The sequence below is a fragment of the Chionomys nivalis genome, chromosome 10 (assembly GCF_950005125.1).
Source record: "Chionomys nivalis chromosome 10, mChiNiv1.1, whole genome shotgun sequence".
Taxonomy (NCBI): Eukaryota; Metazoa; Chordata; class Mammalia; order Rodentia; family Cricetidae; genus Chionomys; species Chionomys nivalis.
Genome location: NC_080095.1, coordinates 34666037 through 34679967, shown reverse-complemented (window position 1 = coordinate 34679967; position 13931 = coordinate 34666037). Strand labels below are relative to the sequence as shown.

General features: G+C 43.4%; 1 protein-coding gene across 3 annotated transcripts in view; it reads right to left on the bottom strand.

Moving 5' to 3' along the window:
* Cep128 (centrosomal protein 128) overlaps positions 1-11878 on the bottom strand; it is a 335390-nt gene extending 323512 nt beyond the window's left edge. For all 3 annotated transcript variants that reach the window (XM_057783389.1, XM_057783390.1, XM_057783391.1), the window contains exons 1-2: positions 11750-11878; positions 9693-9850 (exon numbers count right to left, since the gene is read on the bottom strand). The gene's annotated coding sequence lies outside the window, so the exon portion shown is untranslated. The remainder of the gene's footprint in view (positions 1-9692; positions 9851-11749) is intronic.
* Positions 11879-13931: the final 2053 nt, after the last annotated feature.

Genomic DNA, 13931 nt, shown 5'->3' with positions numbered 1-13931 from the left:
ACCATGGACTAGCAGTGGGCACTGGAGGAAGGGGTCCCTGTGTTTTCCATGTCATAACCTTGCGGAAGGGATACCCAGTGACATCCATTCCCATTGTGGTTTAGCAGCACTCTCCCTGCTCAGACTCCATGTGTCCCATGGGTTCATTTCATCTGCAGTCAGTGCCCCCAGTTCAACCCACAGCACACCAGAGAAGAATTTCCTGCCATTGAAAAAGGTGTCAGCTCCCCACCTCCAGACTCATCCCACCCCATCCAAGAGCAGTACTCCTTACAGACTCATCCCATTTCCCCCAAGAGCAGTTTTGTGAAGTCAAAACAGGAGTCACACTGCTGTTAAGAAGTCACACTGTTATTTATACATTACTAAGAAGTCTCCACACCTTAAACCATGTTTTACAACCTACACTGAACTTGTGACCCCATGATGTATTCCCAACCTTTTCTGCCTTGCTAGACTCCTAAACCTGTAATATATGATCACCCTTCCACCTTATGAAAATGTGTCTTCCCGGGTGCTTTGGTGACTGCCCTTCAACGTATCTACCCAACAGGCAGCCTTGAGCCCTGAGTCCCACTCTCTGGCCAGGTGCTGACTGTCAGTTATCTTGACAGATGTTTTCTAGCAACCTTAATTCTTCCCCAAAAATGGACCTCCAAAGCCAGTGAGGGGCTGCTCTCTGAAACCCCGACTTAGGGGGAAGCAGTCATCTGGCCAGTCTCTGTGCACTTTAGTCAGACAGAAGTAGTAACAGTTTTTTTTCTCAAGTGCTAACACTTACTGTTCAGTGACTATGGACCAACTGTAGAGTAGGGTACCCACAGTCTCTCTACCATCCAATGATGCATCCACATCTTCCCCAACAAGTTCTGGATCTCAATCCTATAGAGGTGCACCCTTAAAGTATATGCCTTGCTCAACTAGTGTCTCTACTATGGTGCTTGGGGGCCACAAGCAACTTGGGATAGAAAGGATTTATTTGGCTTACATATCTGGAATCACAGTCCATTGAAGAAAGGCAAGGCAGGAACTCAAACCAGGCAGGAACCTGGAGGCAGGAGCTAATATAGAGGCCATGGAGAGTTGCTGCTTATTGGCTTGCTCCTCGTGACTTGTTCAGGATGCTTTCTTATAGAACCCAAGACCACCAGTCCAGGGTTGGCACCACCTACAATGGACTAGGCCCTCCACTATCAATCACTCATTAAGAAATTACCCTTCAGGCCTGCCTACAGCCTGATCTTGTGGAGGTATTTTCTCAGTTGAGGTACTCCCCACCCCACCCCCAGTGACTCTAGCTTCTGTCAAGTTGACATAAAACTAGCCAGCATAAACTATAAAGTATTTTCAATCTTGTGAACCCTACAGTCTCTGGCACACTTATTATACTGTAGCAAAAGAACCTGACAATGTAAGAGAATGGGCAAATATGATGTGGCCTGTGGCTGGGTGGAATTTGGCCTGTGGAACACAGCTTGCCAGCCCTCAATGCTAAACTGTCCCTATTGAACTTACTGTGGGGTAGCTGCTGCCCTGTTTTAGAGGGAAAACTGAACTGTGATGCGCCAATGCAACAGATAGCCAAGTACCCTTGGGCTTGTCAGTGAGCATATTAAAAACAGTCTCAGCAAAAGCAATGAAGGTCCTGCAATGAAGGAGAGGCAAAGGAGAGAGGCAGTCACATGTGAGCTTTGTTCTTCTTCTTCTTTGGATACTACCTGGAAAGGATGCTTTGGTATACAAATACAAGGCAGGCCCAAGACAGAAGAAATAAAACTGAGTGTGGTGACCCATGACTATAACCCCAGCACTTCACTGCAAGTTCAAGACCAGCCTGCAAGTTCAAAACCCTGTCTCAACCAAAACTAAGAAAGAGGCGGGGAGAGAGGACAAGAACCCACCTACTGGTTAGTCACACAGGCAAGCCACTCACTGCTCAGAGCAATGCCACCCGAGGACTTGCAGTGGCATATTGGCCACCCGCTCTGAAGTTAGTTTCCAGCCTTGAAGAATGGTCTTCATTCTTCAGCTACTTAAATTACAGTCCCAGACGACCCAGAAAACTGGCATAGCCACGTCTAAGGGTAAGGAAGAAACAACTATGTTTTTGCCTAAGAACTCAAAGATAAAAATTTGTTGAGTAGATTTTAAAATTAAAGGTCAACATAAAATAGCCTTTAAAATGGATTCCAAACAGAGAAAGACTGGATTTAATAATCATAATGCATGACTACAAATAAAAGAGCCAGAGGTGCAGTAAGAACCACCGTTCACAGAGCAGGTGCCCGTATGCCAACACTGCAAGGCGAAATTTGTAACCGGAGAGCAGAGAGCAATCTTGTTGACCCCTATTCCCTGCTCCTGATCAGCATCTGCCATACTCATTATTTCTATCTTAAGGAGTCCATTCCCTTTTTTCTGGTTTTTCATGTGTGCTTTTTGTGTGTTGACGTTTTGCAGGCATTTGGGTATCATGTGTGCAGTGCTCATGGAGGCCAGAAGAAGGCATAGGACCTACTGGAACTGGAGTTTCAATCAACTGTGAGCCCCTAGGTGGGTACTGGGAAATGAACCTGAGTCCTCTGGAAGAGCAGTCAGTGCTGTTAACCCCTCAGCCATCTCTCCAGGCCCCAAGAATTCCCTGACTATCACTCTCCAAAGCAAATACCACAGCAATCCAGCTGTGGTTTTGATATAAAGTGTGCCTGTCCCTAAAAACTCATACATTAAGGGTTGGTCCCAGTTGGCAGTGCTTTGGGGTGGTTCTAGACACTGCATGGGGTACAGCCTAGCTAGAAGAAACAGGTCACTAACTTAACGGCCTTGAGGGCCATATCTGTCCCAGCTTCATCCCTGCTTCCTGACATCAGTGAGGTGAACACCTCTGTTCACCAAACCCTGCCACCATGATGCCCTGAAACCATCAGCCAAAAGGCAGAAAAGTTCCAGAGAAATGGCAATGGCTACTATTAAACCTGAGGTGAATGTGTCTGTTACTTGTGTTGAGCCCAAAATCATATTTTTTTAATGTGCATTGGTGTTTTGACAAGGGTGTTAGATCTCCTGGAACTGGAATTACAGACAGCTCTGAGCTGCCATGTGGGTGCTAGGAACTGAACCCAGATCCTCTGAAAGAGCAGTCAATGCTCTTAACCACAGAGCCATCTCTCCAGTCACCATCAAAAATCGTATTTACTACCTGATAAAACAGGTAAGTAGACAATCATTCCCAAACTAACAGACCAGAATTAAACCCTCTGAGAGGACAGGCAACAACTATTATGTGTCCACAGTGGCCCAGACTGGTTGAGGAAGAGATTGGCACAGACAGCAACTAAACCCCTGAGTGTCTGGCAACATTTTGTTTAATTCAGACAATGGAATTTGGAGGACTGAGGAATAAATCCAGATGACAAAGGTCTATCTGGAATAACTGTTAGTTTAAAACGTGGATCTGAAAATAAGAGACTTCACTTGAAAATTCCAATTTCCAGTTTTCTGGAAAAAAAAAATCAAAAGCTCCACCAATGGTGAGGGCTGATTTTCCACAGGAGCATGGATGCGCACAGCAGGCCCCAGGCAGACCTGCACCTTCCTGTCTGCCCCAATCTCTACCACAGCAGACGCAGTGAGTCACTTCACGGGCTCCACTTAACTGAGTCTGCACTCCTACTAAGAATTCAGTTCTTTTTAAAAAGGACAAAGCTTCAGAGCCCAACTGGCCAGGGGAAAATGAGCAGCCCAGCTGTGAAGAACAAATCAGTAGAGATGCTTGGGAGCTAGTTTTCACGCAGACCAGAAGGAAGGCACAGTAGTACTGGTCTCCATGGTGGGCAGAACAGGAAGACCAGCACTGCGGCAAACATTCAAACCATCCACACCCGCTGACTGTGGACTCCTATCTTGCCATCAGCAGGATTTTAACAGTAGTGGCCTAAAGAAAAATGGGATTGTTCCTTGGACCTCGCTCTCCCACGACTTCCCTATTGTTTCCCCTTCCTGAAACTCTTACTAAGCAAGAAAGTGGAGGGTACAGGACACATAAATGTCCCAGGTCTTCCAGCCTAGAGCGACAAACCAGCCAGCTGCTCCTGGACAACTGAACAAGTCTAGCCACGCTAAGCAGACAGCTTAGGTAACAGCTGTAGAGGACTGAACATTAACTGTTGTATGTCTCTAAGGTTCTGTTGGTTATACAGCTAGGGCTGTTGTGCAACAGCTGACTTGATTTGGTTCTGAAAGAGTTATTTGCTGAACTTGCCTCTCAACCGAACTTTCCTTGAGAAAACAGATTGGCTTCAGACTGCAGATATATACATGACACCCTTCCAAAGAAAGAAGGAAAAAGGATGCTCTCATATCAAAATACACACACACACTTAAGCAGGTAGTGAAGCACTTGACAGCCTATTAAATTTTAAGAGGGGAAAGCAATTATAAAAGTATAATAATTTCATGGTTTTGCAAAAAATAAAAACAAAAAAAATGCTATTTCTCCACATCACAAAGCATACTTCACTTCTTTTGAATTTTAAAAGGAAACAGAAACTACTTGATTTCCAAGTGAAGAAAAACTACAAGAAAGGAAATCATCTCCTAGTGCTAGTGTTCATACCCTGCTCTAGAGCCCAGAAAGGAAATCATCTCCTAGTGCCACTGTGCACACCTGCTCTAGAGCCCAGAAAGGAAATCATCTCCTGGTGCCACTGTGCACACCTGCTCTAGAGCCTAGAAAGGAAATCATCTCCTGGTGCCACTGTGCACACCTGCTCTAGAGCCTAGAAAGGAAATCATCTCCTGGTGCCACTGTGCACACTTGCTCTAGAGTGTGACCTTTAGTTCACACCCTGCTTTAGAGCCTAGAAAGGATAGCATTTTCTCAGGATTTCTATTGCAATCCTGTAAAGACAATATAATTACAACCTTACTTAGGCTGTAAAGGTAGATGGCAGTTTGAGTAAAGTTCTAACCCACAATTACTTTATTTTAAAAAATTACAATAACAAAATTGGAGTACTTCTCTAAGCCATTAAAACAGCTTGCTTCTTCCCTCTGCGTCCATGACTTAGTCACGTGAATCAGCCCTCACGCATGCCACGAAGCAGCCTATCTTTCCTATTAGTGGGGGAAATCTGTCCCCACTAATTTCAATCTACTCATAGCTTCCATCACAGCTAAAGACAATCTCATGAACTCTTCTGTCTACAGATGGAGGTAATCTTTCCTCTCTCAGCTCTGAAATCATAGGGCTGCATCCCTGAAGTAAGACACTTCCCCATGGAGTCTGACTATTTGCACCAGTTACTGCAACACATGCATTCATCTCACCAACATGCCTAAGCCTGTGCCAGTCTAGAACATTCTCTTCTTCCTCTGACCTTTCCCAAAGGCCCATGTTCCTGACCATCCATCCTTGACTCCTATTTCTTGGTCAGATCAGAAGAAGCACCCTTTAGTAGCCTCCCTTCTCTGCCCCACCCCAACTCTGGGCCCCGTGCTCTCTGCCACACTCCTTTGACAGATACTACCTCAACCTAGCCTAGACAGTTCTCACTGGCTAGTTACTGGCTATCTACAAAGGCTCTGCTCTCCACAAAGACTGCTCCACTCATGGTTTGCTATGCTTTTTGTATGTTTTGTTCCCACAAAAGCTCATTTGCAGGAAGTTGGAACTCTAAGATTGACAACCTAGAGGCAGCGGAATCCTTATGTCAGTGGTTCTCAACCTTCCTAATGCTGCATTCCCTAAATACGGTTCTTCAGGTTGTGGAAACCCCAACCATAAAATTATTTCATTGCTACTTCATAATTGTAATTTTGCTACTGTTATGAATGGTAATGTAAATATCTGACATGCAAGATATCTGATTTGGGACGCTCAGAGGGACTGTGACACACAGGCTGAGAAACAACGCTACATGATGTGAACTAGGGGACAGACACCGAAGGGCATCCTCAAAGGTGGGGATGGTTTATCTCCAACTCCCATGAGATTAGGTGTTGTGCAACTGGACTTCACATCTGAAAAGTCGATTCTGAAAAAGCCAGCTTGGCTTTACCAGCTGGCTCTCCTGCTCCCTCTCTCATGGCAAGACCTTCCCTGACCCATTCATGCATATCTGCCCACCATGATGTCCTGAGACATTAGTGCTTCCGGGACTTGGAACAGACCACAGGACTATGCTGCTAGGATCCTGTGACAAATGGAATTATGAACCATATAAACCTATTTCTTTTACAAATCACTCAGCTCAAATATTCTCTTTGAAAAATACAGAATGGGCCGGGCAGTGGTGGCACACGCCTTTAATCCCAGCACTCGGGAGGCAGAGGCAGGCGGATCTCTGGGAGTTCGAGGCCAGCCTGGTCTACAGAGCTAGTTCCAGGACAGGAACCAAAAAGCTACAGAGAAACCCTGTCTCGAAAAAAATCCAAAAAAAAAGAAAAAAAGAAAAATACAGAATGGATTCAGATATGGTTGGAGCCCAGCACTCAGCATAGTATCTGGCAAGTACTGGACTAGTATCAAATTAATTTGCAACTAGACTTTTCTTAATTATCCTGTCTTATTCATACAGAAACAAAGTTCAAAGTACAGAGCTTTACAAACAGCAAGTACTACGTAAGCAATTATTAAATGGAGAACTTTCATTAACAGTGGGTCAAATTATTTGAAGTCTTAAAACAATATTGACTGAGCTGCATATTATTAATATGAATACTATTAATACTAATGTCTACTATATGGTAAGCAAGGCAACATTTCAAATCAATGTACCATATACTAAAACTTACTAGTGACTGGATCAAACCTAAGTCTACTCAGTTATTTGTAAAATCATTTGAAATTTATAATGGTCATTTACAGCTACTTAGAGTCTTCAATTCCCTGTACTATCAAGCTCTACAGTCCAAATTCCATGGTCTCTTCATCAGCTGAGTTCCTCATCCAGAAAGTTTCAACACACCAATAGCTGCTCATGAACAAACCCATTTTGAGCATTTGAAAGCCTTCATCTGCCAACCATCAAGTTTTTCCTTTTCTCCTCAATCTATAGAATTGACTATCCATCCTTTAAAATAACAATCAGAGTCCACTTCTTCCACAATGTTGCTCTTCATTCTAAAGAGCCTAGCTCCAGCTCAGCTTTAATTCACACGCCCATTCATGCGTGAGCTTGCTCATTCACAAGCACTCCTTCATTCACTCAGGAGCACCTGGTTCATGGCAACCCTGTGCACACAGCATTCTAAATACCCATCAGCCAAATGGATTCATGTAACCACAAATGCTGCCTTCTCCAAAATCCTCCAGTCATTTAGCAGTATACAGACTTATGATGAGGGTTATATTAATTGTAGAAAGATGAATATTAATAAAGGCTTACTAAGTCTCTTGAAGTTACTCCTAAATATCATAACAAGACACCGGAAGCAAAGGAAAAACTCAGAATATTTGCATTCTATGGGAACTGGGGGATTAATTAGATCTTTAAAAAGCACACAAAAGTAATAACACTCCAGTAGTAAATGTCACAAAGGATACATAAACAGGCAATCCACAGAATACAAATGCCCCTAACAATACATAAATATACTTCATCTCACTGGAGAATTGCAAATTGAAGCAATAAAATGGTATCCTTGTTTATCTGTTTTAGACAGATGAGCAAAGCTCTCACCCTCAAGCTGACAAGGGCATTCGGTGTACAAGTATTAGTTATTAAGCCTGAAAGGATGGCTCAGCAGATAAAAACACTTGTCTAAGCAAGTCTGACCTACTGAGTTCAATCCCAAGAGTTCACAATGGAAGCAAAGAATCAACTCCAAAAGTTCTCTGATTTCTACACACAGATAGCATGCACAAATGCTTACACACAACAGTAAATAAATAGAAATTTATTATCTATAAAATGAAGAACAGCTTTTCTAGATAATAACTTGGCAAACGAAGTAAAAATACATGCTTGGACTCAGAAATTCTGCTTCTATGATTATTGTCTGAAGGAAAGAAAGGGCGTGTGTGTATGCATGTGTGTGTATGTATGTGTGTGTACATGTGTGTATACAACTTATGTGTAGTATGTATGTATGAGAATGTCATTTAAGAATTATAAGAAATCTCCTGATAAGGAATACATTAAAAGCATCTAATCAGTAGGCCACAAAGGTAGCAGTTAAAGAGGTAAGACCCAAGATAGTGGAACACACCTAAAACCGAGCACTCAGGAGGTTGAGGCAGGGATCCTCCGTTCCAGGCAAGACTAAGCTGTATTCCAAACCTTGTCTCAAAAGGAGAATGAGACAGTAGCCACGATTTGTGTGACCATTTAACAATACATTGTTACACAGGCAAACAGGCGATGAAGATTATGACTATATTCAAACCTGCCTAAGAGCCCCAAACATATTAAAGGCACAGTAGTGAATGCGCCCTAGCTGTCTTTACGGTAGTTTCAGCTGTGTCAATCTGTGCTGGCGAGAATTCCTGGAATACACTAACCTACTAGGCTCATGTCTTTCTAACTCTAAAATCTTTAGTTCTAAGAATTTTGTACATCAGAAGTCTTGAGTGAAAATTTATCACAAAGCCTTAAAATTCCTCTGTGTGTCTGCGCCTTTTCACCATCAAAATACAATGAAAGGCATTTTTTCCAAAGTCCAGAATTTTTAATATATTACAAAAATTCAGCCTTAACACTAAATCTTTGATAACCAATGACAATTTGTGTTGAACATACTCAATTTATAGAAATCACAAATTACAACTATTTACTTTAATAGACTATTTATTGTTTTTTTTTTTTTTAAAAAAAAAAAAAGTAGGATCCTTTAAGAATTTAAAGAGCCGGGTGGTGGTGGCACACGCCTTTAATCCCAGCACTTGGGAGGCAGAGGCAGGTGGATCTCTGTGAGTTCGAGACCAGCCTGGTCTACAAGAGCTAGTTCCAGGACAGGCTCCAAAACCACAGAGAAACCCTGTCTCGAAAAACCAAAAAAAAAAAAAAAAAAAAAAAAAAAGAATTTAAAGAGATCAATCCTAAACTGTTGCAGTCAAGTGCACTAGCGAACAATTACAAACAGCCATGAGGCCCTGGACAGGGGCAGGACTGGAAATCTGGAGTCGGAAAGTTCTGGAAATAAAGATCGCTCTTTTGGCTCAAAAATTTCCAAGTAAGGCCGGGTGGTAGTGGCGCACGCCTTTAATCCCAGCACTCAGGAGGCAGAGGCAGGCGGATCTCTGTGAGTTCGAGGCCAGCCTGGTCTACAAGAGCTAGTTCCAGGACAGGAACCAAAAAAACTACAGAGAAACCCTGTCTTGAAAAATAAAAAAAAAAAAAAAAAAAAAAAAAAAAAATCCAAGCAAATAGCCCATCCGTGCCTCTGACATGGATCTAATAAACGCAGATAAGCATGAAAAAGAACTGAATGTAAAGCCTGGGAAACGGACCTCAAGCAGTATCTGGACTAGAATGGGTTCCCAAACCCATTCTAGTGGACACTGCCACTTATCTGTTCATCTGAATGTCTCTAATGTGTCATGCACAGCTACCCTGTTTCAACTTTATACTAACAGTAAAAAGTAGCTTCTTGCCCCCCATCCTGCCGTTAGCACACCCATTTCCACTGTGAATATGCAATGATGTAAGAGATGTCCTCAGATGCTACACTCACAGAGAAAGCATACTTACACAGTGCACTCCCAGAACTCTGGGCTGCTGTCCTTTGAGCTCAGTGCTCGTCTGAGGCACGGATGCCTGCCTCCTATCATTTCTTCATGAGATTCCAGGCAAAAGGACCAGTCCAGTAGATGATCTTTTGGGTTGCCTCTACACTCCCCCCAAAACACCTACAAGCCAATGAAACAGGTAGTGAACAGAACTATACCTTGAAACTGTTCTAATGAAAATTATTTCATCCTCCTTATGCATAAATTAGAGAATCCCATGCAACAGTGAAAATAGGCTCCTATGGTCACCCAAAAGCCCGAATGATATCCAAATGCCCAGCCTGAAAATTCCTTGTAAGTGGCATTTTCTGCCCAAGCCTAGTCATCATTAAACTTGCTAGATCACGCTAGGGGGATGAATTGTACCCCAAGTCTAGACAAAAGTACAGACTAAGTATATCAACTGGGAAACTAAACTGAGCGATAAAATTAACATATTTTTCTGAAATTACTGGCTCATTTGTAAGTATAGGCCACCCTCCACCTCTTTAAAGACATATATGGCCGATCAGTCAGGACAATGACAAAACAAACAAACCAAAGTATTATATATTTGGTTGAAGAGAAGTGCAGTGGGTAGAAGTGTTTTCAACACTTTATAACTCCTCCTAAAACTGGACGAATCCACCGGAAAATCATCTAGGAAAGCCGTTGTCAGGGCACACCAACTGGCCCAGGCAAGCAGTGGTAATACACACTTGTCTAACACAGTAGCTAGCTTTACCACATGATGAGCCCTAGGCACAAGACAATTTCTCTACGCCCGTGGTTCTCAACCTTCCTAATGCAGCAAGCCTTTAATACAGCTCCTCGTGCTGGGCTGACCCCCAACCATAAAATTATTTTTATTGCTACTTCATAACAATAATTTTAATACTATTAGGAATCGTAATTTAAAATCTGTGGTCTCAGGCAGCCCCTATGAAAGGGCCCAGTTGGGGTCACAACCTACAGGTTGGGAACCAATGCTCTATGCCAAGGTACAGTTGTCAAAGTTCATCTTCCCTCTGTGCTGTTCAATATAGCAATCATATGGCTATGACTCTGGAAATCTGGCCAATTCAAATTGATACACACTATAAATATATTAATACTTATCAGATTCTGAACATCCAGTACCATTTTCAAAAAACATAAAATATAGCCCAGGTGGTGCCACACATGTTTGATTCCAGCACTGTGGAGGCAGGTGGATCTCTGTGACTTGAAGATCTGTCTGGTCCATCCAAATAATGAGTTCCAAATCAACCAGGACTACACTGTAGGACCCTGTCTAAAGTGTGTGTGTGTGTGTGTGTATTTAAGTTTTATATTTACTACATGCCAAATACATATTTTATGTACTGTGCCAAATAAATTAAGATTGACCGCAGAAGTTTGCTTTTACTTTTAATACAGGTACTATAAAATTAAAACCCACCTGTACAGTTCGTATTTCTGTTAGACACAATCAGTTTTAGGAAGAAGTGTTGAGAATTTGCTTTGTGCTAGGCAATGTGCCAAGTATTTTGCATAATCCTGACAGGACGCTACAACGTCTAGCTTTACTGAACCTTTTAACCCTATACAGGATGCAGCTGGAATTCAAAGTTTGGCATTTCCACGAATTAATTCCAGAATAGGGTTGCTAACCGCTACGACCGGGGGTCTCCTAAATTAGCATAGGAAAAAAACCAAGTGACTGCAGAAGGGAGAAGTATTAACTAATATACCCTCGGGGCAGTCAACTAAATGTCAGTTAGCTAAAGCCTATAGGAGGCTAGCCCATGGCGAGCTGCTCCACAGACAGGACAGGGCACGTTCACAGTGAGACGGCCAGAACCTGACCGTGGACGACCTGTTGAGGGGTGCAAACACGTCACCGCCCCCACCTCGCCAAACACTGCACCGACACACCCGGCCCCACTCCACATAACACCTGAAGCTCTGCTGTCTCCACCCTGACACAAGGGGAAGTGGGATATAAATGTTTCTGCAGGGGAAGTGAGAAAAAGGACAGGGGGCAGATGGGGCAGGTACCTTAGACCCAAGGTGACTCCAGGTTCTTAAAGCCGGATCATTGCCGAGGTCCCACCCGGCTCCCACGGCTACCAGCGACCCCGAAGGTGCAACTGACGCAACGCTGCGGCGCAACCGACTCTGCTCACCCCGTACTTGCAGCTATGGCAACTTGAACTAGCCGCCCAGGCGCGGCTAGAGCACAGGACGCGCCGGTGACGCTTGGCCCTGTGGGAGCTGTAGTTCATCCAGCGCCCAGAGCAGAGAGAGACCAGGGACAATGACAGCAGATGAACTACAAGTCCCAGCATGCTCTGCGTCTGCCCTCTAGGTTCCTTTCCCGGAAGAAGCTGAATAAGCGGTCTTTACGGATCCAGGGCCCTGCCTTCTCGCCAGGCTCTAATTTTGTTTTTTTTTAAAGGGCGAGTAACCTGTGAAGACGCAAACTTCTGGAAGAAACTGAATTCAAATGCTACCTTGGCAGTGTGTGTGGTTTTACTCATTAGGAAACATCAAAGGGTTAATAATAGCCAGCAGTGAAATGTAAAAATCGCTTTAATGTCTTGTTTTAAAGGCTTTGGACTGAAGGGGAATAAATTAGTTCATCAAGTGAAACACTTTCTGCCTGGAGTGGCTCGACTAAGCTCTTACAGCTCTTCATTGGCAAACTACAAATCCAGTATGAGGCGGTCTGTTCATTACTACTGTGTAACGTCCTCACTAGAACATGAAAGAAGTATTTTATGGGGGGGGAGGCAGTTTCAGGCAAAATGAGAAGATTAAAACCTTGAGGAAGGAGCTTTGGAAAAACAAAGAAGTGAAAATCCATTAGGGCTGTCAAAGTCTGTCTTTTCCTTCTACTCTGCCAATAAAGGACCTCACCCTCCCCAAAGCTACAATCAAAATTTACATGATTTATTGAAGTTTTCCTAAAATATAAAAAACAAATAAATAAAATGAAAGATATCAGTGGTTCTCAACCTGTGGGTCACAACCATCGAAAAACATATTTTTTTTTTTTTTGGTTTTTCGAGACAGGGTTTCTCTGTGGCTGTGGAGCCTGTCCTAGAACTAGCTCTGTAGACCAGGCTGGTCTCGAACTCACAGAGATACGCCTGCCTCTGCCTCCCAAGTGCTGGGATTAAAGGCGTGCGCCACCACCGCCCGGCCGAAAAACATATTTTTGATGGCCCTTGTTAAGTTGCGAGCATAGGTCCCAGTCCCTCGCATCTATCTCAGCCCCCAGGCCCGGTCTGGACTTCAAATCCCAGCAGGCCAGGTCCTGAACCCTCCCTGGGGTTGGGATCAGGACCACTCCCCAGGGTACTTAAGTGACCACCCCCCCCCAAAAAAAAAAAAAAGAACACGTGGTCTCCCTTTCTTCCCCGTGTTCCCGCGGCTTCCCATTTCCCCCTCGGAGCCACCCGAGAGTGTAGATCTTCCATTAAACCTGGATATTTTTAAATTTGGCTTGATTGGGAATTTTTGCGTTGTCAGGGAGCTCGTATTAAGAAATATTCCTTGTCCTAGCAATCTAAACACCACTCCGTCGCAAAATTACAGCTATTAAGTAGCGACGAAAATTGATTGATGGTTGGATTTTGTTTTGTTTTGGTTTGGTTTGGTTTGGTTTGGTTTTATCGAGACAGGGTTTCTCTGTAGCTTTGGAACCTGTCCTGAACTCGCTATGTAGACCAGAGTGGCCTCAAACTCACAGAGATCCACCTGACTCTGCTTCCTGAGTACTGGATTTATAAAGGCGTGCGCCACCACCGCTAGGGGTTTCTAAGACCATTGAAACTGCGTATATTCTAGTGATCATGACCCACAGGTTGAGAACTAGCTACTAGATTGTCTTATGATACAGGCTATCTATTCTGACCACTCTGTACAGGATAATGCTTTCCCCACCTAATCTCTCCCTTGGGCCTGGAAACAAAAGACCTGATCTTTTAAAGCATCTCCTCCTTCCAAATTACCACCCTGCTCACACAAAGACTTTTTCTAACCTGTTTGAACATAAATTTTTCTAAAGACTTACCTACATATCTGCATCAACAATTGTACCTCTAGAATAAACTCCACCTGACACAGAGAGAAACATAATTTAGAACAACCATACAAGCAATGCTTGCAGAGGTATAATAGCTGTGTTTCTTAACAGTTGACTTTCACAAATCAGTTTATTCAGATTAGCAAATAC